This window comes from Cygnus atratus, unplaced genomic scaffold (genome assembly GCF_013377495.2).
Source record: "Cygnus atratus isolate AKBS03 ecotype Queensland, Australia unplaced genomic scaffold, CAtr_DNAZoo_HiC_assembly HiC_scaffold_37, whole genome shotgun sequence".
Taxonomy (NCBI): domain Eukaryota; kingdom Metazoa; phylum Chordata; class Aves; order Anseriformes; family Anatidae; genus Cygnus; species Cygnus atratus.
This window is the reverse complement of record NW_026109963.1, coordinates 3,079-29,920: the sequence shown is the minus strand read 5'-3', so window position 1 is coordinate 29,920 and position 26,842 is coordinate 3,079. Positions and strand designations below refer to the sequence as shown.

Below are 26,842 nucleotides of genomic sequence, written 5' to 3'. Positions count from 1 at the left end.
GGACTCTTTCCAGGAGATCCCTGTCTTTTTTGTACCGGGGAGCCCAGAACTGGACACAGTACTCCAGGTGAAGCCTGACCAGGGCAGAGTAGAGGGGGAGGATCACCTCCTTTGACCTGCTGGCCACGCTCCTTTTAATGACTGGAAACAAGAACAGCAGCAGCACAGTCAGGTGGAGAAGCCAGAAGGAATGCCAGCGTGCTGCTGCCAGGGGAGGCAAGGCCAGGGAGGGACAGATGGACACTCAGCAGACCCTCCTCTGCTGCAGCTTTGGCTGCAGAGGAGACAGCTCATGCTCATTGCAAATGCTTTGTGCTCTGCTCTGGCCCACAGATACCTCCCAAAGACAGGGCACTGGGCATCACAGAGGGTTTGCAGCTCCTAAAGATCAGCTTAGATAAAACCCGAGGGGACCACAAATATGATGTTGGTGCAGTCCGTGCGCTGATGTGTGGGAAAGGACTTCACAAATTTCACCACTGACATTGATTTCTCAATGCAATGCTCTAGGCGTCTCAGTCTGCTGTACAATCCTGACAATCCTTTGCCATGAAACCTGACTCCCTTCCACTGCAGGAATCTGAAAGCACAGACTGCAGAAAAAGCCTTACCCTTTTAGGTAGCCACTGCCTTGGTCTTCCTCTTGAAAAATCCAATTCTAAATGACATTCTCTAAAGCATCTTCTACACTTTGCTGGAGAAACAGAGTGAACCATCCTGACAAGTGATATTAGCCATTGGATGTGCCAGCTGTGGAAGACCCCATTGGCAACTGCACCTGCATCGCCCTGCTGCCAGAGACTCACAGTGTCAAGAGTCTGCAGATCTCTCCTGCCACATGCTGCCCTCTCTTGCTGTGCTCCTCACTGCCTCCAAGCCCTCTCTCCTTCTCTCCTCTCTCCGTGCCACCTGCGGTCAGAGCCCCCAGCCCTGCTGCGCTGTGCAGAGGAGCTGCTCCTGGGCAGAGCTGTCTCTCTGCAGCGCTGCCCGCTTGCAAGGAGCTCCCCTTGGGCCCAGGAGCCCGGCCCAGCTCAGCAGCACAGCACCCAACCATGGCATCGCTTGCTCTGTGCCATTGGGCTCCCTCGAGGTGTCCCCAAGGCCTCAGGGCTGACAGCTCCTGAAGGCAGCAGGGTCTCTCCTGGGGTGTGGTGCTTGAAGCAGACTGAAGTCATCACCAACCTCTTCTCTCTGTAGATGTCAGAGGCTGATTCCATAAGTGTGATTTCTGCTGTTAGACTGTGGTTGTCAAACATGAATACAAATGATTCCTTAACCCCTATTTTGTTCCTCCTGCATTGCAGGACACCTCAGCCATGACAGGCAGGGAGCATTTCACTTCTCTGAACTTTCTTCACCATTTAAGAACTGAGAAAGAAACAAATGGTTTCCATGAAGAAAGGGGAATGGGACAATATGACATCATTGGTTGAGTTTCCCCTACTGTGAATATGGAAGGTCCTCAACCCTCAGACACATCTCTTCCTCCTGTCTTGCATGACCAGCATGGTGACTGGGATGTGGAACACCCTCATCATTGTGATGGTGCCTGCCACCAAACACCTGCAGATGCTCGTGTCCTTCTTCCTTGGAGATTTATCCTCCTTGCAGACCTTGTACAGCTCCACCACCCTGCACTGGATGCTGGCCAGCTTCCTGACTGGGGACAGCACCCCCTTTGCTCACAGAGGTGGCAGCACTGTCAGCTGTACCTTCTGGGAGTGCTTCCTGCTGGGGGCCATGTCCTACAATCAGTCCCGGGCTGTATGCCATCCCTGTTCTCTGCAAGGCTCGAGAAGTGGAAGATCTGACTCCAGAAGGCAGCTGTACCTGAATTAGGGGAATTTCTCTCATGTACAGTAATTATTTCTCCTCCTCCCAGCTACATTTCTGTGGCCCCAGTGTTGTGGACAACTTCTCTGATTTTGCCCCATTGCTGGAGCTCTCCTGCAGTGCCACGGTAATATGCATGGCCTTTGCTTTCAAAATCTATATTTTGGATCCAATCTTCCTCTTCCGTCTCATGCAGTTTTCATGTGTGTGTGTTCTGTGTTGGCAGGCCCAAGGTCTTATCCAACTGCTCTTCTGTCCTCACAAGTATCACTGTTTTCTACGACACCATCATTACTGTCAGTGTGAAGCCCATAACAGCCCTCCTCACAGATGTTAACCAAGCCCTTTCCCAAACTTTCATCACCCCCTGGTCAATGCTCAGGTTGCTTAGTGGTGGTGTAGGAAGGGTGAAAGAGATGTTGGTGGAACTGCTGACATTGTCATAAGATCTATCTCAAAGACCTTGTAAATGACAGATTGATCAAAGACGTGCTTCGGGACTTGGAAAAGGCAGATGTCAAACCCATCTTCTAGTAGAAGGGCAAGCAGAAGGATGATTAAGCCTAACCAAGGAGTAAAATGCCAGCCTTAACACTAGCCCTCAACCCAGACCTAAACTATATCTATCAAAGCTTGCCCTTATCCTAAACCTTGAGCAGGATCCTTGAGCAGAACACAAGTCCCTCCCTCGATGCCCTTGCCATTCCCTTAACCCTGGAATGTGATCTCTAATTCCTAAACATTAACCTGAACACCTAACTCCCAAAGCCCTCCAGCATGCACACAACACATCTCAGCTTTAACCCCACTCCTATCCCTAACTTAACCTGTTTGTCCCCTTGGGACAGGGCAGGGACTGTGAGGTCTTTCAGCAGTGCGTGGCATTGGGAGAGGCATGTGAGGTGACAGGTATTTGATCAGATCAGAGGCCACAAGGAGGACATGGCTGGGAATGCTGTGATGAGGTCAGGTGTGCCTCGGGATCTGCTGGGCCTGCAGGAGGCACGTGGCTGTGAAGGAGGCTGGGAGGTCACTTCTGTCTCTGGCGCTGACAATACAGCAGGAGGAATGTGGCACAGATAGGGACCGTAAAGGCCAGAAGCATGCACATGGCATTGAAGATGATGGTGAGGTACCTTTTGTTCTGGTCAGGTGACAGACCACAGGAAGGTTGATGGGATGGGAGTCATGCTTGAGGTATAGTTTATAAGACCATAGAATCATAGAATGGCTCGTGTTGGAAGGGACCTTAAAGATCACCTAGTTCCAACCCCCCAACCATAGACACGAATGCCCCCCATGAAATCAGGTTGCCCAGGGCCTCATCTAACCTGCTCTTGAACAGCTCCAGGGATGGGGCACCTCTCAGGTCTCTCAGCAACCTGTTCCACTGCCTCACCTCCCTCTGAGAGAAGAATTTCCTCCTAACCTCTAATCTAAATCTCTCCTGTTTTAGCTTAAAAACATTCCCCCTTATCCTGTCATTATCTAATTCAGCAAAGAGTCACTCTTCATCTTTTTTATAACCCCCCTTTAAATACTGAAACGCCACAAAGAAGTCACCCCGGAGCCTTCTCTTCTCCAGGCTGAACTGCCCCATCTCTCTCAGTCTTTTTTAATGGGAGGTTGCTCCAGCCCCTTGATCAAGGGGCTTCCATCATCATGGACAATGACGGCAGTGTCATAGATAGTCACAAAATCATGGGATCATGGAATCATAGAATGGTTTGGGTTGGAAGGGACCTTCAAGATCGTCTTATTCCACCCCCCCCTGCTGTGGTCAGGGACACCTCCTACTAGACCTGGTTGCTCAAAAATCATTCCAACCTGTCCTTGAACGCTTCCAGGGATGGGACATTCACAGCTTTTCCAGGCAGCCTGTTCCACTGCCTCACCATCCTCAGAGTAAAGAATTTCTTCCGTATATCTAATTTAAACCTACCCTCTTTTAGTTTAAAGTCATTACTCCTTGTCCTATCACTACACTCCCTGACAAAGACTGTCTCCCCAGCTTTCCTGTAGGTATTCTTTAAGTACTTTAAGTAGAAGTAGGTTTTCTTTAAGTACTGTAAGGTTGCTCTAAGGTTTCTCCGGTGCGTTGTTTTCTCCAGGCTGAATAGTACCAGTTCTCTCAGCATGCCTTCATAGCAGACGTGCTCCAGCCCCTTGACCATCTTTGTGGCCCTCCTCTGGACTCGTTCGAATAATTCCAAGTACTTGAATTGGCGTGTTAAACCGCAGCAGTCTTTTTGGCACCCAGTGTGGGGCATGAAGGGTTGAGATAATGACAGATCTTACCACAGAGTGCTAAAATTAAATTGTTATAAGCATTAGACCAGTTTAATAGTTGCTGATCACAATGTCAGCGTTTTGGATCTCAGGTCTGTTGTGCTTGTTTTCAGAAATGTGTTGTATAGCACATTGTTTACTGTATGTGTTCCCATTGTGCTGTTTATCATTTCTGTGGCTGGTTTAAAGTTATTTTGCTATGTTGTATAACACTGGCTTATGGTTCTATACAATTACTGATCATGTGACAAATCTGTTATTTGTACTGAGCATTGCCATCACCTCCATACCTCAGGAACTATCACTCAGAAACTATTAAGAATTACACTCTGTACCTTTTCTCCTCAGGGAACAATCCATGGGGGAAACAAGGGAGGGATACTTTTCCTCACTTCTTCGCTCTCCCTTTCTCATTAACGTTCCCCTTCTCCTGGAGGCTAGTTACAATAGCTCTGAAAAGCTTTGAATATCCTTGGGATGGTCCTATTGTTATGTCTCCTAAATGTGTTTCAGCTTTACTTTAAGGTTAAACAACTACTTAAGCATGACAATCAGAGATCTGTCCAGAGGCAGGAGAGTTAGGAGTGGCAGGGAGTGTGGGAGGATATGGGCAGGCACCTAGAGCAGTGGGCACCTCCAGTGCTTTGGAACTTCACCCCTGAGCAAGTGCAGAGTCCTAAAAAACTGGTGAAATACTAGAAAAAGGGGTGTCATCAGCCTGGCAATTCTAGACACACAAATCACTGCAACACGCTAGGACTTAGCCTATGCTTACCGAGCTCTAATCAATGCCACTCCAACCCCTGTGACAGGCCCTGCAGCCATTCCAGATCCTTGTAAATGCCCTGCAGCCACTACAGCCATTGTGATGGTCCCCATAGCTGGCCAGAGAACCAACCTGTGTCAGTATCGGTTGCCCCTACATGCGAGAAAAATCAATGGATATGAAAATTGGGCTCCTTAGAATAGAACTCTTTCCCAGACAAGAAAGGAGTAAGAAGAATGCTGGCCCTGAGGCTCCATGCAACCTTGGCATAGACTTCCCCATGAGGTGGTACTTCAAAGATCCAAAAGGGTACCGGTGGGCTTTTGGCACAGCTGCCTTGGAGACAGAGGACATTAAAGAGTTGTATACTTTGCCAGGTCTCTCACAGGGCCCTTCTGTTGTGGGGCTGTTGAAGGTTAAAGAACAGCAGCTGCTCCAACTCCCATTGAAAGGCCCTGCAGCCAGAACAACAGGCCCATAGCCTGTCCAAAGCCACTCCAAATACTGGAACAGGCCCTGCAGGCACTATAGCTCCTGAGATGGGCCCAAAGTTAAACTGACACCTGTGACAGGCTCTATAGCCACTCCAAAACCTGCAATAGGCCCTGAAGCCACTCCAACTCCTCTGAAAGGCCCTGCAGCCAGAACAACTCCTGTGATGGGCCCTGCAGACACTCCAACCCCTGCAATGGGCCCCATGGCTGGGCCAGAGAACCATCCTGTGCCAGTATCAGTTGCCTCTTTATGCAAGTGAAAACAATGGATGTGAAAGTCAGTTTTTCTTTAGAAAGGAAAGAAACTCCTATCCAGACAAGAAAGGAAGAAGAAGAAGATGAGGCAGGTTTCTCCAAAGTTAGGCCATCTTGTAAGCAGGAGGACAAAGAAGAAGAGATCATATAAACATCAGAAACCATGTGATCCCTATCCCAGTGTAAGCTACGAGATATGGGAAAAGATTTCAGCCATCATCTAGGCAAGCACATTGTCACCTGGCTGCTCCAGTGTGAGGAGAAAGGGGCCAATAGCCTGGAATTAGAGGGCAGGGAAGACAAGCAGCTGGGATCCCCCTATATGGAAGGGATGATTGACACAGCCATTGGGAAAGGGCACAAGGAACTTACTCCTGTTAGGCATGAAGGAAAGGTATCCCTTCAAGAAAGGTCTTGTATGTCAACCAGGAAGGTGGACCAACATGCAGAGGGTTATCCGGTACCTGAGGGAATTAGCCATGTTGGAGGTGATTTATAGTAACCTAGACAACGAACAGCTATCCAAAGATCCAGATGAAGTCAAGTGCACACGACCCATGTGGCAGAAGTTTGTACAGGGTGCACCATCATCATATGCCAACTCATTGGCTGAAATGAGCTGGACAGACCAAGAGGAACCCTCAGTGGATGAATTGGCTAGCCAACTCTGGCAGTATGAAGAAAGTGTCTCTTCTTCCCTATGGACCCGCATCTCATATATGGAGAAACTGTCCAAATAGGTCCAACAACTACAAGAGAATACATCTTCCTCCCCAGCTGCACGAACCAATACCTCAGCTGTCAGGCGTAAGTGTCCCTCTGCTCAAGAAAAGTGATACAGTGGTTATACACCACGTGCAACCCTGTGGTTTTAACTGTGTGACCATGGAGAGGCCATGAGAAAATGGGATGCAAAAATCTACCTCCATCCTAAAGGCATGGATACATGAAGCACAAGGAAAAAAATCGGCAAAAAGGGGATCTTCTGAGAAAATTGCTGCTCCAGTTTCTAGTGGGCAGTCCTCCAAACAGAGTAGTGAATACTATGAGCAGGACTAGAGGGGCCCACCCTCCATCCAGAGGGAGGAAGGGGACAATCGTTGTGTATTGGACTTTGAGGATTATTGGCCTGGCACATCAGACCCATCAAAGTTATAAGGCTCTAGTGGACGCCGGTGCAGAGTGTACTGTAATGCAATCAAGCTATGAAGGGCCAGAACCCATCTGTATTTCTGGAATGACAGAGGGATCCCAGCAGTTAACTGTATTGGAGGCTGAAGTGAGTCTAATGGGAAAGAGTGGCAAAAGTACTCCATCGAGACTGGCCTGGAGGCTCCTTGAAATCGTGGCTTCAGGAAAAGGTACTTCAAAGACCCAAAGTTTTCTGGTGGGCTTTGGCATAGCTGCCTTGGAGACGGAGGACAGTAAACAGTTGTCTATCTTGCCCACTCTCTCACAGGACCTTTCTGCTGTGGGGGTGCTGATGGCCAATGAACAGCAGTGCCAATCACTACCACAGCAGTGCAGCTGAGGCAGCATTGTACTAACAGAGACTCCCTGATTCCTATGCATGAGTTGGTTCATTGACTGGAGAGCCAAGGAGTGATCAGCAAGACTCGCTCACATTTTAATAGTCCCATATGCCCATTGTGGAAGTCTAATGGTGAGAGGAAGCTAACGGTGGACTTTTGTGGCCTGAATGAAGTCACACCACTGGTGAGTGCTGCTGGGCCGGGCATGCTAGAACTTTGTTAAACATGAACTGGAGGCTTCCAACCAAGTGGTATGCCACAATGGATATCACTAATGCATTTTTCTCCATCCCTTTGGCAGAAGTGTGAAGGCCACAGTTTGCTTTCACTTCAGGGGTGTCCAGTCCACATGGAATTGACTGCCCCAGGGATGGAAACACAGCCCTGACTTTTGCCATGGACTGATACAGAGTGCTCTGGACCAGGGGGAAGCTCCTGAACACCTCCAGTACATTGATGGCATCATTGAGTGGGGTAACACAGCAGAAGTATTTGAGAAAGGGGAAAAAATAGTTCAAATCCTTCTGAAAGATGGTTTTGTTGTAAACAAAGTAAGGTTAAGAGACCTGCAGAGGAGATCCTGATGCAGGCTGGGAAGAGTCAGGAGACAACTGCCTGGGGACAGGCTGGGCATCGGTCAGTGGGTGGTGAGCAATTGCCTTGAGCATCACCTCCTTTGTACATCTAATTATTATTATTATTATTATTATAATTATTAACCATAAATTACATAATTATCATTATTATTGTTATTTTCTGTTTGTTTTCTGACCTATTAAACAGTCTTTACCTCAACACAAAAGCTTTTACGTTCCTGTTGTTCCTGTTTCTCTCTCCCCATACCAGGAGTGGTGTTGAGCGAAGAGCTGTGTCGTGCGGAGCTGAGAGCCATGTTAAACCACAACATCAGGTTTGACAACCACAGTCTAACAGCAGAAATCACACTTATGGAATCAGCCTCTGACATCTACAGAGAGAAGAGGTTGGTGATGACTTCAGTCTGCTTCAAGCACCACACCCCAGGAGAGACCCTGCTGCCTTCAGGAGCTGTCAGCCCTGAGGCCTTGGGGACACCTCGAGGGAGCCCAATGGCACAGAGCAAGCGATGCCATGGTTGGGTGCTGTGCTGCTGAGCTGGGCCGGGCTCCTGGGCCCAAGGGGAGCTCCTTGCAAGCGGGCAGCGCTGCAGAGAGACAGCTCTGCCCAGGAGCAGCTCCTCTGCACAGCGCAGCAGGGCTGGGGGCTCTGACCGCAGGTGGCACGGGGAGAGGAGAGAAGGAGAGAGGGCTTGGAGGCAGTGAGGAGCGCAACAACGGAGGGCAGCATGTGGCAGGAGAGATCTGCAGACTCTTGACACCGTGAGTGTCTGGCAGCAGGGCAGTGCAGATGCAGTTGCCAAAGGGTCTTCTACATCTGGCACATCCAATGGCTGATAGCATCTGTCAAGATCGGTCTCTCTGTTTCTCCAGCAAAGTGTAGAAGATGCCTTAGAGAATGGAATTTATAAAAGGGCATTTCCAGAGGAAGACTGAGGTTTGGTTTGTCTGAAGGGAAATACTTTTTTTTTTTTTTTTAATTCTGTGCTTTGAGATTCCTGCAGTGGAGGGGAATCTGAGTGAATCTGAGCACACAGCGTGTGGGATGGGGTCTGCTGGCCATGGACAGGGAAGAGACGTGGGGACCGTCTCCCAGCAGGGACATGGGCAGGCAGCAGGGACATGGGCAGGCAGTGAGATTTCTGACAGAAATGCTGTGCGAGGGAGGGCTCAGGCACCTCCCTGCCATCCCCTGCAGGGCAGGTGCCTTCCCTGGGACACCCCCTGCTCTCCTCTCCCACCAGCACAGCCTATGCCCTCAAGTTCCGGTGTCCCCAGCAGGAGCTGCCTCCTCTGCAGGCAGAGCTGCAGCACAGGAGGGTCTGCTGAGTGTCCGTCTGTCCCTCCCTGGCCTTGCCTCCCCTGGCAGCAGTACGCTGGCATTCCTCCTGGCTTCTCCACCTGGCCGTGCTGCTGCTGTTCTTGTTTCCAGGCTGGCTGGGGATGGGGGTTTCACATGCCCATGGAGTGAGCCCTTGATGTGCTTGGGGGAAGGGGAGTACGGCGATAGGGTGAGGGGTCTGGAGTTGTGCACTTTGAGCCTGGATTCCTTTGCTCGCAGCAGTGTCCAGGTTCTGTAGGCACTGGAACAGGCACCACAGGGAAGTGGTCACAGCACTGAGGCTGCTAGAGTTTAAGAAATATTTCGACAACACCCTCATATGGGCTGATTTTTGGGTGGTTGTGTACAGATTCAGGGGTGGGATTTGAGGATCCTTGTGGGTCCCTTCAAGGTTGGGATATTCTATGATTCTATGACTCTATGACCCTCTGAATGCAATTGTCCTGCATCTCAAATGGATGCTAGCACAGGGCGGCTGTGACCACCTGTGATGGACAGACTGGCTGGCCTCTCTAAAGAACATTCTGCATTAAAGGGACAGTCCCTTTGCCTCTGACGATCCACAGGCTTTCTCTTGGAGTACAGCAGAAATGCCCAGGATTTCTGCCTTAGAAAAAGTCGTCAGGATTGTCGTGGGCAGCTAGACAAAAAATACAAAATCCCCATACAAAATCCCCATAGCCTTGCTCTGCAGATGGGTGAATTGTGAGAAACTATATGGAAAAGCTCTTTATTAGCAGGTGACTTGAATCTGAGATTACCCCATTTTCCTTTTAACCTCTTGTTCTTGGGCAGGACTGCCTCATGTATTGCTCACAGCAGAAGTCTCTACTCACAGGCACATCCTCAGGCAGTGTCATTCAGAACTCCTGAAAGTGACCTGCCAACTATAATCCTGAAAGAGGACAATCATTACGTTGGATTAATTGAGAAATGGAACAAGTTTTTCTCATATAAGTCTTCTGATTTATTAATGTGTTTTTTTGTTTGTTTGTTTGTTTGCTTTTTCCCCTGGCACAGAACCCCATGCCAAGAACGATGCAGATGCCCAATGGTAGCTCTGTGGGTGAGTTCCTCCTGCTGGCATTCACAGATAGACGGGAGCTGCAGCTTCTGCACTTCGGGCTCTTCCTGGGCATCTACCTGGCTGCCCTCCTGGGCAACGGCCTCATCCTCACCGCCGTAGCCTGCGACCACCGCCTCCACACCCCCATGTACTTCCTCCTCAACCTCGCCCTCCTCGACCTGGGCTGCATCTCCACCACTCTCCCCAGAGCCATGGCCAATTCCCTCTGGGACACTAGGGCCATCTCCTATGAAGGGTGTGTTGCTTAGGTCTTCTTTTCTGTCTTCTTGGTTGTAGCAGAGTATTATCTCCTCACCGTCATGGCCTACGACCGCTACATTGCCATCTGCAGGCCCCTGCACTATGGGAGCCTCCTGGGAACCAGAGCTTGTGCCAAGATGGCAGCAGCTGCCTGGGACAGTGGCTTTCTCAATGCTGTCCTGCACACGACCAAGACATTTTCTCTGCCCCTCTGCCAAGGCAATACTGTGGACCAGTTCTTCTGTGAGATCCCTTAGATCCTCAAGCTCTCCTGCTCAGATGCCTACCTCAGGGAAGTTGGGGTACTTGTGTTTAGTGTTTCTTTAGTCTTGGGTTGTTTTGTTTTCATTGTGGTGTCCTATGTGCAGGTCTTCAGAGTGGTGCTGAGGATCCCCTCTGAGCAGGGCCGGCACAAAGCCTTTTCCATGTGCCTCCCTCACCTGGCCATGGTCTTCCTGTTTGTCAGCACTGCCATGTTTGCCTACCTGAACCCCCCCCTCCATCTCCTCCCCATCCTTGGACATGGTGATGGCAGTTCTGTACTCAGTGGTGCCTCCAGCATTGAACACCCTCATCTACAGCATGAGGAACCAGGTCTGACAGCCACACTGAAGAAACTGATTCTAGTGGTAATATTTACTTAGCAATAAATGGGATATCTCACTTTTCTAGCTTTACTCAAGTTAATATCAGGCAATTTGTGACCTTTAGGTATATCATTCTTTAAAATTCTATTTGCAGTTAAATGTTCGCTTTCATTCCTCTTTTCCAGATGACCAATCCTCTGTGTGACCCAGAGGCTTTCTCTAAATGTGTTTATTCCTAAATGACACCTGGCCTCTGTTGTGGCATCTTGTTAATAAAAGTGAAGTTGCTCAGTGCTCAGGGATTTTCTTCCCAAACTGGAGTGCAGACGACACTCAGGGAATGCCAGGCTCAAGGCCTCACTCTCGCACTTGGGTGCCACCTGGACAGAGGGGCATGAGGGCACAGGGTGCTGGGTGAGGGAGTCAGGGCTGGACTGAGTCATCACTGGCGGATTCCCAGTGCTCCTGGAGGCCCTGAATGGTCAAGAAGCAGCTTCCTGACACTGTCTGACGTGCCAGGGCTGCTGGCAACAAGGAGGTATCAGAAGCCACCAAGATATCCTAAGGGTTGTTTAGCGGCACCATGTGCCTTGCGTTGGGTGGGCAGTGGGTGGATCTTCACAGTAAAACTAGGCCACAGTGCAAAGGTCTCAGAGGCCTTCAGTGAACAAGCAGAAAGGGCCAAGACTGGCTGACTAGCCAAGGGCAGAAGGGTGGGGAGAGGTGGACAGGGGCTGGGCTGGGCTGGGCTGGGCAGTGCCCAGCAGAGGGCAACAGCAGCATCAGGGAGAGGTGGGAGCATGCAGGGGAGGGCTCCCAGCAGGGCTTCCTGCTGCAGAGCCAGGGCTGCGCGAAGGGAGCCCAGGGCTGCACAGAGGGAGCCCAGAGCTGCAGGGGCAGGGGAGAGGAGGCTGTTCTGGGCCCTTGCTGGCCTGGGCAGAGCAGGAAGGGGGCTCAGGGCATTTCTTCCCCTCACCGCAGCCTGCCAGGACCTGCAATGCGGTCATGGAGCATCCAGGGCCAGGCTCTGCACCGTGGCCATGAGCCCTGTCTGTCCTCCTCCTGCCATGCTGCATGCGGTGCCTGCAGCAGAGGGGACCCCCAGCCAGCCCCTGCATGGGGCTCTGCCACCTGCCTCGCCCTGGCCCTCTCCAGCGCCCTCCTTGCTTCTCTCTGATGCACGCCAGGACCTCCCAGTGCGGCCAGCACATCTGCTGAGGGCCAGTGTGGCTGCTGCAGGGGCAGGGAGCCCAGCATGGCCCTTGCAGCCCCCTGCCCTGCGCCTGCCTCTCCCCTTGCCCTCAGCCCTGGCCTTGTCTCTGCTGACAGGAGAGCTCTTGGCATGCGCTTCCTGGCCTCCCCTCGCCTGCACACAGCTGCTGCCCACTCAGGCGGCTGGCACAAACGTGTCCTCACAAGTAGCACCACACTTGGACTGCTTCTCCTGGCCTCCCCTACCCCACTGCTGAATGTCCCCTTTCCAGCTGCCTGTCTGGACCTATGCACTTCCCATTGTTCTCCTGGTTTGCCCTCCTCTTACTCTTTGATCACTCAGATCGCTCTCACTGACCCAGTGGTTGCTTTGAGTTTCAAGGAGTTCAAGCTTGCCCATATATCAGCAGTTGGTCTGATTTTGTTCTTAGGAAGCTCCTCATCAATTACCATTGAATTAATATCATATGGATTAATACTTATTGTAATACTTATAATTTCCTTTCCATCAGTATAAAAGACTTCTTGTACAGTCATCCTTTTAAGAAGGTCAACCTCACTGGAGGCAGACAAGATGAGGAGCTTGCTTTGTTTTTTGGAAAACTGCTCCAAGTTTTCTTGTTGTTTGTTTGGAAATATGAAAAACACTTCTGCGCCTGTGTGCAGCCAGGTCTCTAAGGAAAGCAGGAGGGAGCTGGTGCAAAGGAGCTGTAACATCCAGCTGCAGACTTTGGTGCAGAATTCTGATGTAAGAAAAAGTGATGAAAGTGCCAGGTGGCCAATGAGAGAAATGGCAGGGCTGGGGTGCTGAGGAACAAGGTTGTCCATGCAGTGTCAGACCTCAAGAGTCTGCTTTTCCTCCCTGTGCATATCTCCATAGGAGAAGTCCTGAATCAATATTGATAGGAAAATAATGCTCCAAACTGAAATGCAACAAAAATTTTCCTTTAAAATGAGAAAAGATTTTTATTAGATGTTCTTTGAAATTTTCCTCCTTAACTACAACATGAAAGCTCTCCAATTAGCTCTACAAGTCTTGAAGAGTTGATGAGAATTATAGGAGAGATATGACTGCTTAGGAGTTTCCAAATTTTAATGAGTTCCATGGTGTATTTTGGTGCTGAGGCTATGAAATATCAGGTACTGAGAGGAGAATGATGCAACTGCTTGAGAAAGTAAAGTCAGACGGAAAAGTTGAAGTGACTTGGAGTATTAATGGGCCCCGCTGAGGGCTGTTACTAACAAAGCCTCCCCAGGGACTTGTTGGGGCAGATAATGGGAGGCCATGGTTACAAGACAGGCAAAGGCAGTGTTCTGAGAAAAATCTTGGTTGGTTTTAGTGAAGCAGAAGGGCCAAGGCCTGACCCCAGCCACTGGGAGGGGAGATCCTGTACCCCATGTCTGGGTCAGGACTCTTTTTGGGGTCTGTGTGGGCAGTGTGATGCCATGAGAAGAACAGTGGTATGATACTGTTAGCATTCACGAAGACACATAATCCACAGAGTGATTATATGAAGGTGCTTTATTAGGCGCCGGAAGTTAGGGGCATGCCTGCCCAAATCTAACTTCGTCCAATTTGTTTACTCAGTTCTCTTTTATCTCCTAAAATATTACATATGCATTAAGTTTCACAACACAGCTATGCATATTCATTTCCTAGCTCTGCCTTGCCCTGCTTCGTATGCTAATTATCTTATCAGTCCTTCTGCGCTTGCGTATCATTCTCTGGTGGTCGTCCGGGTGGTTGTTGGGATGAAGTAAGATGTCTTCTTCAGAGTTGAACTTTTTAACCTTTTCTTCTTACGCATGCTCTCTTAGCCCTTGGTCTCAGTCCAAACCACAAGGCTGGTTTGATCCAGTTCTTGGGGTCCGAGAGGCCCCAGTTATCTAGATGTCTTGCAAATTGAGCATTCTTTTAGTCCTCCTTACTCCTCATCATGAATCGGTGCATTCTCTCATGCTATCCTTGCACATATATTTTCTATCTTCCAAGCGCAGCCCCAGAACAGTACATCGCAAACATAACACATATTAAGCAATATTGTATATTTCATCTTCTATTACCAACAATACCTCCCAGCCTCTGCACAGGGTTGTAAGGAAGCAACGAGGCCTCATTGAAATGAGTATATCTTCTCTCCTCATAAGCTCTAGCCAAGCGGACAAAAACATCAGGGCTGTTGGGGTCTTCCCTTCTTGCCATCACCCTCTTCCTTCTCCTCTGCAGACTTTCCTATGCTGTCACACTCTTTTCCCTATTTTCCTGAAGTCTGCAGACACCCATCTCTGTTCACCACCTTGCTCTCATCCCAGCATTTCCATCATTTCACCCAGTCTCGTCAATCCTCATGAACTCTTCCTTAAAACACAGAGCCATGGTGTATTCACAGACACTCTTTGGGTGACCTCTGGCAGCACAGCACAACCCATTGAGGGACATTCTTCATCCTCATGGCCAGTGCCAACCTTCCAAGATTCATTTTGTGGCAGTTTTTTCTCTCCTGCTCTTTCCTACTACCACAGAAAGCTCCATCGGGTTGGAAACCCCTCCTAAAGTAGGCATCCCAACACATCAGCCTTCTTGCGGCCTGTCAATCAACAAGATAGAAGTCACCTCACCAGCATTTTTAAAGCCATGGGCCTGCTGCTGGTCTTGCAGCTTCTTGGCTAGACACACTCAAGCCTTGTGCCTCCTGCAGTCCAGTCATGTACTCAAGCAGAAGGGACAGGACAACCCATATCCGGGCCTTCTTTCTGTCTGGGTTGTCCTGGGTATGTAGGCAGAGGGGATCCCACAGTCAGCATGCCAACCAGGTGCCTTCTGCTGGCCTGCGAGGGCCACTGGCAGATGTCAGCCAAAAAGTACAGATCCCAGGTAGGAGTCAATGGTGACCTGCCACCTACAGGCAGAAGTGACCTCACAGTCCCTTTCTGTGACACATTCCTGCTGGTTCCCTATCAACTGCAGAGACAGAAGTGACCTCACAGTCACTTCCACAGTCACATTCCTCCCGCTTGTGCAGGAGATCCTGAGGCAGAGCTGAGCTCATCAGGGCATTCCCACACATCTCCTCCTTGTGGCCTACAAGCTGATCAGATCCATGGCCCCCCAACATTCATCTTTGAATGCCACGTGACTGCACAGCAACCTGAAGATTCCTTCCCTGCCCCAAGGGGTCAAGCGCCTAAAGTTAAGGGTCAGGTGAGAGGCTGAAGGTGAGGAGGTTAATGCACAGGAAGAGGGGCTTTGGATGTTAGGTGTTCATGTATGATATTAGGTATTAGGGCTCACCTTTCTGGGTTAGAGTTTAGGCAAAATTGTAGTAGAAGGGTTTGGTGTTCTGCTTAGGTGTTCTGCCTATGGTTAGGTTATGGGCAAGCTTTGAGATTTAGGAGTTTGTTTAGATCTGGTAAGAAGTCTAGGGTTAAATAGAGCACTTTAATGCTAGTGTTAAGGGCAGGGATCAGGGTGAGCAAGAGTGTAAATGTAAGGGAAAGAGTGTATGGGCTGAGTTTTGGCTTCAAAGGATACTTTGAGGTCAGGCATTAGAGCAGTGGATTCCTGTCAGGGTGTGGACTAGTATTTAGGTTTAAGGATTAATGTCACTGGTTAAAATAGGGGAAGGGCTTTACATGACTGTTTTCAGTCAGCGTTGTAGCAGAATCAACATTGCCTGAACCTTCTAACATCCCTGAAATCATTGATTTCTGCTGGCCAAGCTCCTATTCCCCACCCACAAATCTCACATCTCTCTTGTCCAGGGTTCTCTTGACCTCCCCATATCAGTCATCTTCTTAGGGGCAGTTTTCTGATGGCTTTCATGATCTCAGAGTATCTGTCTCACCTCTGTTGGGTACTCCATTTCTGAGACAGACGCGGCACCTAAGGCATGTTGGAAAAGGATACAAATGCCTGTAGGAGCACCCCACACAATGTGCCCAGCAGCTCTTCACCACCGTAAAACTGTGCTTCCTGCCTCCAACTTTTAGATCTAGAATGGGTCCTATGGATCCAGGGTAACTTTTTCCAGGCCCTCATGCATGCTTCAGTTTTCCTCGGGCATCGTGGAGGCAGTGGCCACTTCTTTGTAGAGAACTGAAAGCAGCCCTGAAGGATGACTTTAGGCAAAAGTCATCACCTCTGACATGATGACCCCTATCCAAGACCTGGTCCCCTATGGGGCTTCCCAGATATGTAGGAAGAGTTGATCTCACAAACTACATGCACAGCAAGTGCCTTCTGCTGATCCACGCACACTGGCAGATGTGAGCCTAATGGCACAGATCCCAGCCAGGAGTCAAGGGATGGCCTGTCGGGTACTTCAGAGCAAAGTAACCTCACAGGCTGTTTAACAGCCATTCGCTTCCTGCTGGACTTAGAGTTTCTGAGTCACCACCGAGCTCATAATACCACACCTACAAAACACTCCCTTTTTGGTGGTTCTGCTCTGCAGAGCGATGGGGCTGGGGTGTCTGGGGCACGGGGGCACTCTGCAGGGCCATGCTGGGCAGGTTGGGAGGCAGACCCAGTTCATGGGGTCACTGCCATTGCCCCAGGGCTGCAACGAATTGTGGGAAAGGAATTTGCAGGTGGCTTTGTGCTGTTTCACACGTCCCTGAATTAGAGATAATGAGGAAACAAGCGGTAGAAACAAAAACTTGAGCAAGGTTGAGATAAAGTAAATTGGCTACACTGTTAAAGATGAGCTTTGGGCAGTGGCCAATTGCTGGCTGGCTCGAGGCACGAGTCTGAGGGTCTCTAACCAATTGTATGACAGTTTTGGGCGCATGGACAGCACATGGGGCTACAGGGAAAGTATATGTAGTAGTGAAAAATGGCATTAAAGGTCTCCTATTCAAGAGCCATCGGGAGTCCATGTCTTTCATCCCTTCGCTGCCAGGGGTCACTGGCGGGGGTCTGCCTGGGCACCTTGGGGCCTGCTGGGGGTCACAGGTGGGGGTCCACCGGGGCACTAGGGGACCCGCTGGGGATCACCGGCAGGGGTCTGCTGGGGCACTGGAGGGCCCGCCGGGGGTCACTGGCGGGGGGTCGTGGGGGCGCCCTGGGACCCTCAGGGGGTCACTGGCGAAGGTCAACCAGGGCGCCCAGATGCCTCCGGGGGTCACCAGCGGGGGTCCGCCGGGGCGCCTGGGGGCCCGCTGGGGGTCACAGGTGGGGGTCCGCCGGGGCACTAGGGGACCCGCTGGGGATCACTGGTGGGGGTCTGCTGGGGCACTGGGAGGCCCGCCAGAGGTCACCGGCGGGGGCCCGCCGGAGTGCCCAGGGGCCCGCCGGGGGTCACCAGGGTGGGTCCTCCGGGGCACCCGTGGTCCCACCTGTGGTCACCGGGGTTGGTCCTCCGGGGCGCCCGGGGGCCTGCCGGGGGTCACCGGGGTGGGTCCTCCAGGGCGCCTGGGGGCCCACTAGGGGTCAACGGGCGGGATCCTCTGGGGTGCCCTGGGGCCCACTGGGGGTCACCGGCTGGGTTCCGCCAAGGCATCCGGAGGCCCACAGGGGGGTCACCTGGAGGGGTTATTTGAATGTTATTTGAAAGCATTGCTACAGGTTTATTTTCTTCATTTACATTTGTTTGCTATCTCCATCTCATTCAAAGCAGTCAGGACTGGTTTGCTTCTCTCTTTTCTGGAAATTTGCACTAGGAAGCAGTGTTAAAATCAGAATCCGTATCTAAGAGTATGATGAAAAATGTTGCAATCCAATTTGGAAATTGGAGAGGAAAATGTTCATGTATACATAAGAATGGTGCTCAAACAGCTGATTACACTTTTTCTTACACCTTAACTGATGCTTACACCTTTTAACTTTAAACCTGAGAAGCAACAGGTAGTTTCTATGTTTCCCTTGGTGATAGTGTACTCTTCTGTATTTTGCTTCTATACAAACAGTTCAAAATTTTAAAGTCATGTTGTCAGTCATACAACCAAACAACCTTGCACGGCATTACATGTTCCTCCCCAGATAGATCAAGCCCCCAGATAGATCAAGATAGATCTTGCATTCAGCAAGACGAGACAAGTAAATAACGCCAACATGTAAAACGAACTTGTAAATACATTACTTTTTGGCACTATGTGGGGCTTAACTGTACTTCAGTGAGAAGAATGTCCTCTGGTGTGAACTGAAATTATACCTCTATGCCACAATTTCTATTTTTTTTTTTTTTTTTGGGGGGGGGGCTGGGTAAAGAGAGGGGCAGAATTCCTTGTGGACACCTGAAGGAGTTGCAAAATAATAATAAAATTTAGGTGAAGGTTAAGTTACTTCTCTGTTGTTGTTGTTGTTGTTTTTGTTTTCTTTTCCATACAGTCTTAAAATGAAGGTCCCCTTTTGTGGCCTTTGGCAAATTGTAAGCATGCCGGAACACTTCACGTTACGTAGATCACATTTGTCTGAAATGCTAATATCACACCTATAGTCTGCTGCAGGCTGAAAAGTAGCCTATGCCTCAGGTACTGTTTTAGGCCTTTGCTTTTGTTACTACATCCTTGTAAGTCTTCAAAAGGGAAATGAAATTATCTTATTCAGAAGAAACACCATCCAGAAGAAACTTCAGTTGGGAGGGCCTGAATTCTCGCTGAAACCAAAGGAGGGTATAGAATCATAGAATAGCCTGAGTTGGAATGGTCCCGTAAGGATCATTGAGTACAACTCCTGGCACCACGCAGGTCTACCCCAAAATTCAGACCATGTGACTAAGTGCACAGTCAAAACGCTTCTTAAACTCTGACAGGCTTGGTGCAGTGACTCCTTCCCTGGGGAGCCTGTTCCAGTGGGCGACCACCCTCTCAGTGAAGAACCTCTTCCTGATGTGTAGTCTAAACCTCCCTTGCCTCAGCTTGACACCATTCCTGCGGGTCCTATCACTGGTGACTAAAGAGAATAGATGGGCGCCTGCCCCTCCACTCCCCCTCGTGAGGAAGCTGTAGGCTGCGATGAGGTCTCCCCTCAGACTCCTCTTCTCCAGGCTGAACAGGCCAAGTGACCTCAGCCGCTCCTCATACGTCTTCCCCTCTAGGCCCTTCACCATCTTTGTAGCCCAGTATCTTACTGACTTGAAGAAAGAGGCTTTAATCTCTCCTGGTTTGTTTCCTAATGAAGGAGCACGAAAGAGACGTGTGTGCTTGTCTCTGAAGAGGAGGTGAAGGAACAGCTATTGCAAGGAACACAAAAATCAGTTATGCCAGACTAATATGTGGTTGTATCTGAGCTTGGAGACTGCAACCCTCTTCAAACTTCCAGATCTAGAGGAACACTTTGGCTGCAGCCTAAAAGCCACGTGTACATAAGCTCCCCCAAGCCAGCCAATCTTCTTGCCATGACCTGCCAGGAAACAGCAATGTAGGCATGTAACCAAATTAAAGCCCAAACCTTCAGCCCAGTCATTGACCTGAATAGTGAGTGAGGATCCGGATCCTGGCATTTATACGTGAGAGTTTATACGCAGCCAAAGTAAATAGTGTAGTCACAGGTCATGGGGCTAGATTTTGAAAAGTCCTACATAAAGAAGAGATCTCAGAAAAGCAAATTTAAATAACATTAATGTCAAGAAAAGTAATTCTGATTGATATATTCTTTATCTGCTGTGACTGGACAGAAGAAAATCTATGACAGCAATTTTGCCTTTAAGGTCATTTTCTTTTTTCTTTTATTTCTTCTATTTATAAATTGATTGATTGATTGATTGATTTTAACAGGCTCTGTACTACTTTTCCTCACAGAATGACTAACAGAAATATGACCCTTGTGCACCTTTTGTAGTCAATTCATTAGATCAACTCTAACCACTAAGCCCCGTCTCAGGCTATTTCTATTAGTGATAAGGAGTGATTGACCTTAAAAGACTGAAGCCAGGTAGATGAGCCTATTCCACAAGGTCTCTTGGCTCCACCCTTGTTAAGTGAAATCTGCCAGGTGTGGATCATTTGACATTTGCTATATAGGAAACATGAGGAGCTGTGGGGAGTTGCCTCCTCAGGAGAGTTGGAGGCTTGTGTTGTTTAGGGTGTGTTTCCAGTGTGATGAAGTGGACTCAGTGTTCCCCAGCAGGCTGCTTTTTCTTCATGTTTCCTACCATCTCTGTGAAATAGTTTTAGTGACTCTACGAGCTAGCTACGTTGGTGGTGCCTTCTCAGTACAGTAAAACCCTGGTGGTACGACTTCACTGTGAAGTAGTTTGGAAGTGACTCAAGTTCAGAAGCTGGCAGATAAGTGTTCCTGGGTTCTACAGTTGTTTAATGTTGAGGAGTTTGAGTACTTCCTTCACCTTGTCTGTTTTCAGTGAAATTACTTATGTGGATTCTAAGCTCCCTTTCCAGCCCTTAAAAATAAAATAATGATTAAAAAAACCCCAAACTCAGAAGCTCCAGTGCTTACAGGTAAGCCTGACTTTGAAGAATGTTCTTAAGTACTTGTTAAGATGGAACAACAGACTGTGTGAAAAAGGTGCCTTAATGTGAACTCAAATGACAACTTCTGGTAAGTAGAAACAAATTTGGATAGATACTGGTGGCATTAGCGTTACTTTCACTAAGTGGAAATTGTGAGAATGTGCTGTTCATAAAAGAAATGCTGTTTTCACAATATGCAAGTCAAAAGCCTTTGGATTACCAGAAGTTATAACTTCAAGGAGATAACTTCAAAGAAAGAAACTATTGTTGGACATTTCCCCCTGACCCCTCTGTAGATTTTCTCCCTGAAGAGAAAGTGTGAAAGGTGTAATTGTTAATAGTTTCTGAGGTAGGGTCAGGGGAAGGTGTTTCTTCCCCCTTGTTCACTCTCCCTTTCTTCTCCTCCAGGAATGTTATCGTAGCTTTCCAAACCTTTGACTATCCTTGCGATGTTCAGACCAGCATGTTCTTCTCGTTATGTCTCCTGAATACACTTCAGGTTTTGTCGAAGGTTAAACAAACACTGAAGAGTGTCATCCAGAGATGTGTCCTGAGGCAGGATAGTTAGGAGTGGCAGGGAGAGTGGGAGGATATGGGCAGGTATCTAGAGCAGGAGGCACCTCCACTGGAAAGACCATGAGGAACCCACAGTGGATGAATTGGCTAAACAACCCTGGCAGTACGAAGGAAGCCTCTCCTCTTCCCTACAGGCCTGCGTCTCAGCCGTGGAGAAACTTTTGGAAGATGTCTGTGATTGACAATAAGAATGTTTGTTCATTATTTTGCTACCTTAAGAAGGGAACAAAGGGAGTTCCTCAAACAGTGGTTGAAATGCTGAGACATCCTCCAGAAACAGGGTGTCTCGGATATATGGCTAAGGGAACATTGTATAAATAGTAGATTGCTAAACCGATAACCTACTTCCCTGTCTTGAGGACAAATATAACCAAATAAGGAAGAGAGAGAGAGATGAGAGAGAGAGAGAGATGAGGAAGACTACTACTACTGCCTTCATCTGTGCGACCACCAGAGGGACAGAGACGACCCCCTAGCAACAATTGACGCAGCTGCATAGAAGAAAGCCACGTAACCCCGGAAGGAGGGACAGAGACGACCCCCTAGCAACAATTGACGCAACCGCGTAGAAGAAAGCCACGTAACCCCGGAAGGAGGGACAGAGACGACCCCCTAGTAACAATTGACGCAGCTGCGTAGAAGAAAGCCACGTAACCCCGGAAGAGCCTGATGATAAAAGGGGACTGCAAAAGGGGGAAGTTGCGCGCTGTTTGGAGGAGCATGGGCTCCCTGGCCGCCCAGCACTGTTTTGCTTGCTGATTGCTTACTCAATAAACTAATTGACTTAATTCAAATTCTCTCTGACTAAGAGTAATTTATAACAAGGTCCACCAACTTAGAGAATTTATCTTGCTCCCCACCTGTACAAACCAGTGTCTGAGGTATGAGGGGTAAGTGTCCCTCTGTGCAAGGAAGATGACAGAGGGTACACAGCCCGTGCCACCCTGTGGTTTCACCAATGTGACCATTGAGAGGACATGAGAAAAAAGGATGGAAAATCTACGTTGACACTAGAGGCACAGGTATGTGATTTGCAAATAAAAACAATGGGGGAAAAGGGGGTTTTGTGTGCAACTTGCTGCACCAAATTGCAGTGGGCAGTCCTTGGTCCCTGGATCTGGTCCCTGGGATTTTTTTGCCAGGAACACGATTCGACAGAGCTGTCAACTGTTTTTTCAGCTTTGAGGATGCTGAAATGGTCCCTGGCTGGAAAGCGATTCTTTTCAGCCTGTCTCTAAAAATAGTTACTTAGGGCTAAAATCTGAGTTCCCTTTCTGTTATGTGAACATTCACAGAGATTGACACTCCCAGGTGTCCCTGGCAGGGTTCCTCCGGGGCGCCCGGGGGCCTGCTGGTTGTCCCTGCGGGGCAGTCCTCCAGGGCGCCAGGGGACCCGCGGGAGGGTCACCATAGGTGAGAGCCTGGGGGCCCGCCAGAGGTCACTGGGGGGGGTCCTCTGGGGTGCCAGGAGGCTCATCGGGGGTCACCGGGGAGGGTCCTCCGGGGGCCTGCTGGGGATAACCGGGGGTGGTCCTCTGGGGTGCCTGGGGGTTCGGTGGGGGACAGCGGTGGGGGTCCTCTAAGCCAACCTGGGTCATGCTGGGGGTCACCAGAGGTGGTCTTACGGGATGCCCGTGCACCTGCTGGGGATCACCAGGGGCAGTCCTCTGGGGCGGCCGGGGGCCACTGGCGGGGGTCCTCCAAGCGGCCCTGGGGCGTGCTGGGTGTCACGGGTGGGGGTCCTCTGGGGTGCCTGGGGTCCTCCTGGGGTTCACCAGGGTCTGTCCTCCGGGATGCCCTGAGGGCTGCCTGGGGTCACCGGTGGGGGTTCTCCAGGGAGCCCGGGGTCTTTGGGGGTTCACCGGGGGGGTACTCTGGGGGGGCTGGGTGCCCGCTGAGCTTAACCGGTGGGGGTTCTCTGGGGCGCTGGTGTGCCTGCCGGGGGGGGGGGGGCCTCGGGGGCACCCCGGAGGACCCACCCCGGTGACCCCCGGCGAGACCCTGGGTGTCCCGCCGGGGACCCCAAATGGTTTTTTTTTTGGGGGGGGGGGGAGCAGGGAGGGTCCGGGGATCCCCCTTGCTGAGTTTTTGGCTCCAACCCGTTGCTCAGGGCAGGTTTTTAGGGAACGGAGAGCTGTGCGGCATGCTGGTGGGTACAAGGAGCTGCTGCGCAGCCCGGCGTTTCCCCCTCGTGTTAACGGGAGTGGGATCGTGCAGCCAGGCATGCAGGGGTGTTCCCTTGTGACTGGAAACGTGTTCTTCAGCAAACGTGTAGTATTCACCCAATCATGTAATGCTCTGAAATGTCAGACTGTTAATTGAACCTGCCCCTGAGAGTTGCTCCTTGGAGTGTTTGGGAGCTCTAGCGGCTGTGGTTAGCAGGTATTTCTGAACACGCGAGAGAGAACAAAACTGCTCGCGGTGTTTGTGTTCCAATTTACTCTCCTCCTTCCTTCTGCAGAGTTCGAGGATCCAGGTGTGGCTTTACGAGCAAGTGAACATGCGGATAGAAGGCTGCATCATTGTGAGTATCAGCACAACCCCGCATTACGTTGTTAGTTTTTCCCTCCTTCACAATCCTATTTTTTCTTGTCAAGAAGAACTAGCACAAGGGAAAAAAAAAATTGTCCTTCTGTAACAATTAGTCTTCATTGTCCAGCCTGGGTCAGCAAAGCTGATGATGGTTTGTGTTGTTGCTGAAGTAATTGGCATCGTTGCTGATTTCTAGGGCTTTGACGAGTACATGAATTTGTTGCTGGCCGACGCAGAGGAGATTCACTCCAAGACAAAATCAAGGAAACAGCTGGGTGTGTCGTGTGTCTGCGCAACCCGAGTGATGCGCGGTCTGAAACCTGCGCGGGTGAGCCTTCTAGGTAGCAGCACTGAGAGGTACCAAAGGTGTGACGAGCCTTGATGTTGAAGTTCAGTGAGCAATTACTGGCTACATCTCTGTCCCTGATGATTTTTGAGCTGGTGATTTTGCTGAATGAAGGAGAATGTGTCCCTGCCTGAGACCAGTTCCGGTCTTTGAAACGTGTACCAGGCGGCCTGCACTGGCTGGAGGAGTCTGGTCACAGCTCCTTTCAGCTGCATCTAAAGCCAGTGGCCCTGGGCGATTGTCACGCTTGCTGTGATCTCTGAGTCAAAGCAGGGAGCCGCGGTAGCGGCAGTGTTTCTTTACCACCTGCTGGTGGACAGAAGCAACGATGTGTGCCCAATGCTGGGGTTTTCAGCAGGGACAGCGTGCTGCTGGAACGGGGACGGTGGCTGGAGTGGGACTTGTGAGTGTGGGGCAGCTGGCAGGAACAGGACTCTGTGTGATGGGCAGAACCCTGCTCAACCACAGGAAATACTTTCTGAAAGCACGAGATTATTCTCAGATTCTGGGCTCTCTCTAATCCCCTCTTTCCCTTCTCTGTGCTGCAGGCCGGATCATGTGAAAAGGGGACAACATCACTCTTCTACAGAGCGTTTCTAAGTAGAATTTGCCATCCTTAGCACAAAGGTGGCTGCCGTGCTGCGGAGTGACTGAGTGCCAGGGGAACGCGGCCCGCTGCTAGAAAGGAAGTTATTTGTAACTGGGGCTGCATGCTGAGGTCAAAAGTCCTTCCTTTGTGGGAGTGAGTTTTTTGTAGCTTGAAACAATACGTGATGTATTTCACAAATACACATTTTTCACATTAACTGTAAATTTGAAAGACAAATCTGCTTGTTTTCAGTCTCTTCCCTCTGTGAATGGAGAAGGAGGGGAAATATAGAAGGGTGGGCTTTTCTTTTTGCTGTGGATCCGATAAGTTTCGATAACGATATGTGCTTTCTTGAACATGACATCTGCATTATGTGGCCAGGGTAGACTCGCTCAGGGCATGGAAGCCCCACACAGTCCTTGAGCTAGCAGGGTGCTAAGGAGGGTGTTGGAGATTTTGCATCCAATTGCAGCCCTTAGTTGCTGCAGTGACAGGTTCCTCAGATTCTTTCTAACCAGGGTTTAACTTGTTGAGAATCTTTTTGGCAGTGTTTATTGTGGATCAATCAGTAAAAGTATCTTAGTGGGCCCGTGAGGGATTTGGGGCTGTGGTGCAGTAACCCAGCGTTTACAAGTGTCACTGATAGGCATGCTTGTCAAATAACACCTCCAGATCAGAGAGTGAGAGCGGGCGGCTGGTTTGGATGAAATCTGTCACTTCTTGCTGCTTTGGACAGAGCCTGTAAATTAAACCCTTGTGCTGTTCAATAAGCTGGGGTATGGGATGTGTCGGTTGGGTTTTTATCATTGGATTTATTTTTTGTATCCGTTTGGAGATCTGTCTGTTCTATTTAAGTTTCCCCAAGAGAGCTGAGTTGCTTGGTGCATCGACCAAAGATCAGTTAAGTTCCCTGGCTGACTTGGGACAACCAGTCCCCTCGTTTTTCTGATCACAAAAAAAAAAAAATAAAAAATTTTTTGACTGTAACTGTAACTCAGAAACTAAGATTACCTGAATGGAGAGAAATGAATTTTGATGCGCAGGCTGTGCTAGAAATCTGTTGATCAGCATTCAGTTTTTCAAAACTTGAATTTGTGTCTCATCATCATGAAAAGTAATCAACTCAAGGTGGGAGATCCTTTCATGAAAGGGAAAGACAGAACTACGAGTCTTGCTGTGGGGCCTTCCCGGCGCAGTTCTGCCATTCTGAGAAGTAATATGTCAGGAGTGTCCCAGCAGCTGTTCCCAGGAAGAAAGCTTTGAGGGGCAGCATGACACACTTGATTGGCTAAAGCAGCTTCAGCTGTACAGCCTGCTGCTGGGATTGGTAATTCTAAGTTGTGTTCAAGATGGTGAGTTCCTTTCAGCATGTAGTAAAGATGTAACGTGCCGATGTCATTTGGGAACAGGAGGCATTCCGTGTCACCAGCAGTGGGCACATGGGGAACGAACTAGTATCTTACGAGGTCCTCCCCATCTGCCTTTCATTTTGTCCTTGGTTTGCCAGCTGGAGCTTTCAGGAGGTGAGGAAGGAGGCTGTCCCAGTCAGTAGTTGAGGTGTTGCAGGGTATTTGTGATGCAGTGCTTGTAAAATTTACCTGCCCGCATCTCCTGTTACAGGCAGCCCCCCCTGGGCCCTGTGAGACGGGGAGCTGCTGCCCGGGGTCAGGCCCAAGGTCCTCTGTCAGGCCCAGGGTCGCCCTTCCCCTCGCCCTGCCCTTCCCTGCCGCTCCTCAGCCCTTGCTCAGGCCTTTTGGGCCGTCTGGCTGTCCGTCTGCCCGTCTGTCCATCCATCTGGCCGTCCGTCTGGCCCTCTGTCCCTCCGTCCCACCACCCTGCCCCATCCCTGCTGTCTCCCGAGGGAAGCAAAGAGTCCCTGGGCTGCCTTCAGGGGGGAGGTTCTGCTGAGGAAATTAAAGCTTCCCCCTTAACGGGCGCCTTGCGAGTTCTTTTGAGTTCCAACCTTCTGCCTTCCTTTCGTAGCAGGGCCTCTGAGGGGTGCGCTGTAAGGTAGGCGTCATCTGGCGCGCTGCTCCTCCGTTTCCCAAAGGAACTGCCTTCAGGATCTGACTAACTCTGGAGGCACGCGGTTGTCACCTTAATTTCTCCTTTAGTTTGCTGAAAACAAGCCGCTTGGGTGACCTTGATGTTTGTTTC

At 49.9% G+C, this 26,842-nt stretch overlaps 1 pseudogene; it reads left to right on the top strand.

The window, feature by feature from the left end:
- Window positions 1–10,493: 10,493 nt before the first annotated feature.
- Window positions 10,494–24,658, top strand: LOC118260758 (olfactory receptor 14J1-like; annotated as a pseudogene).
- The last annotated feature ends 2,184 nt before the right edge of the window (window positions 24,659–26,842 follow it).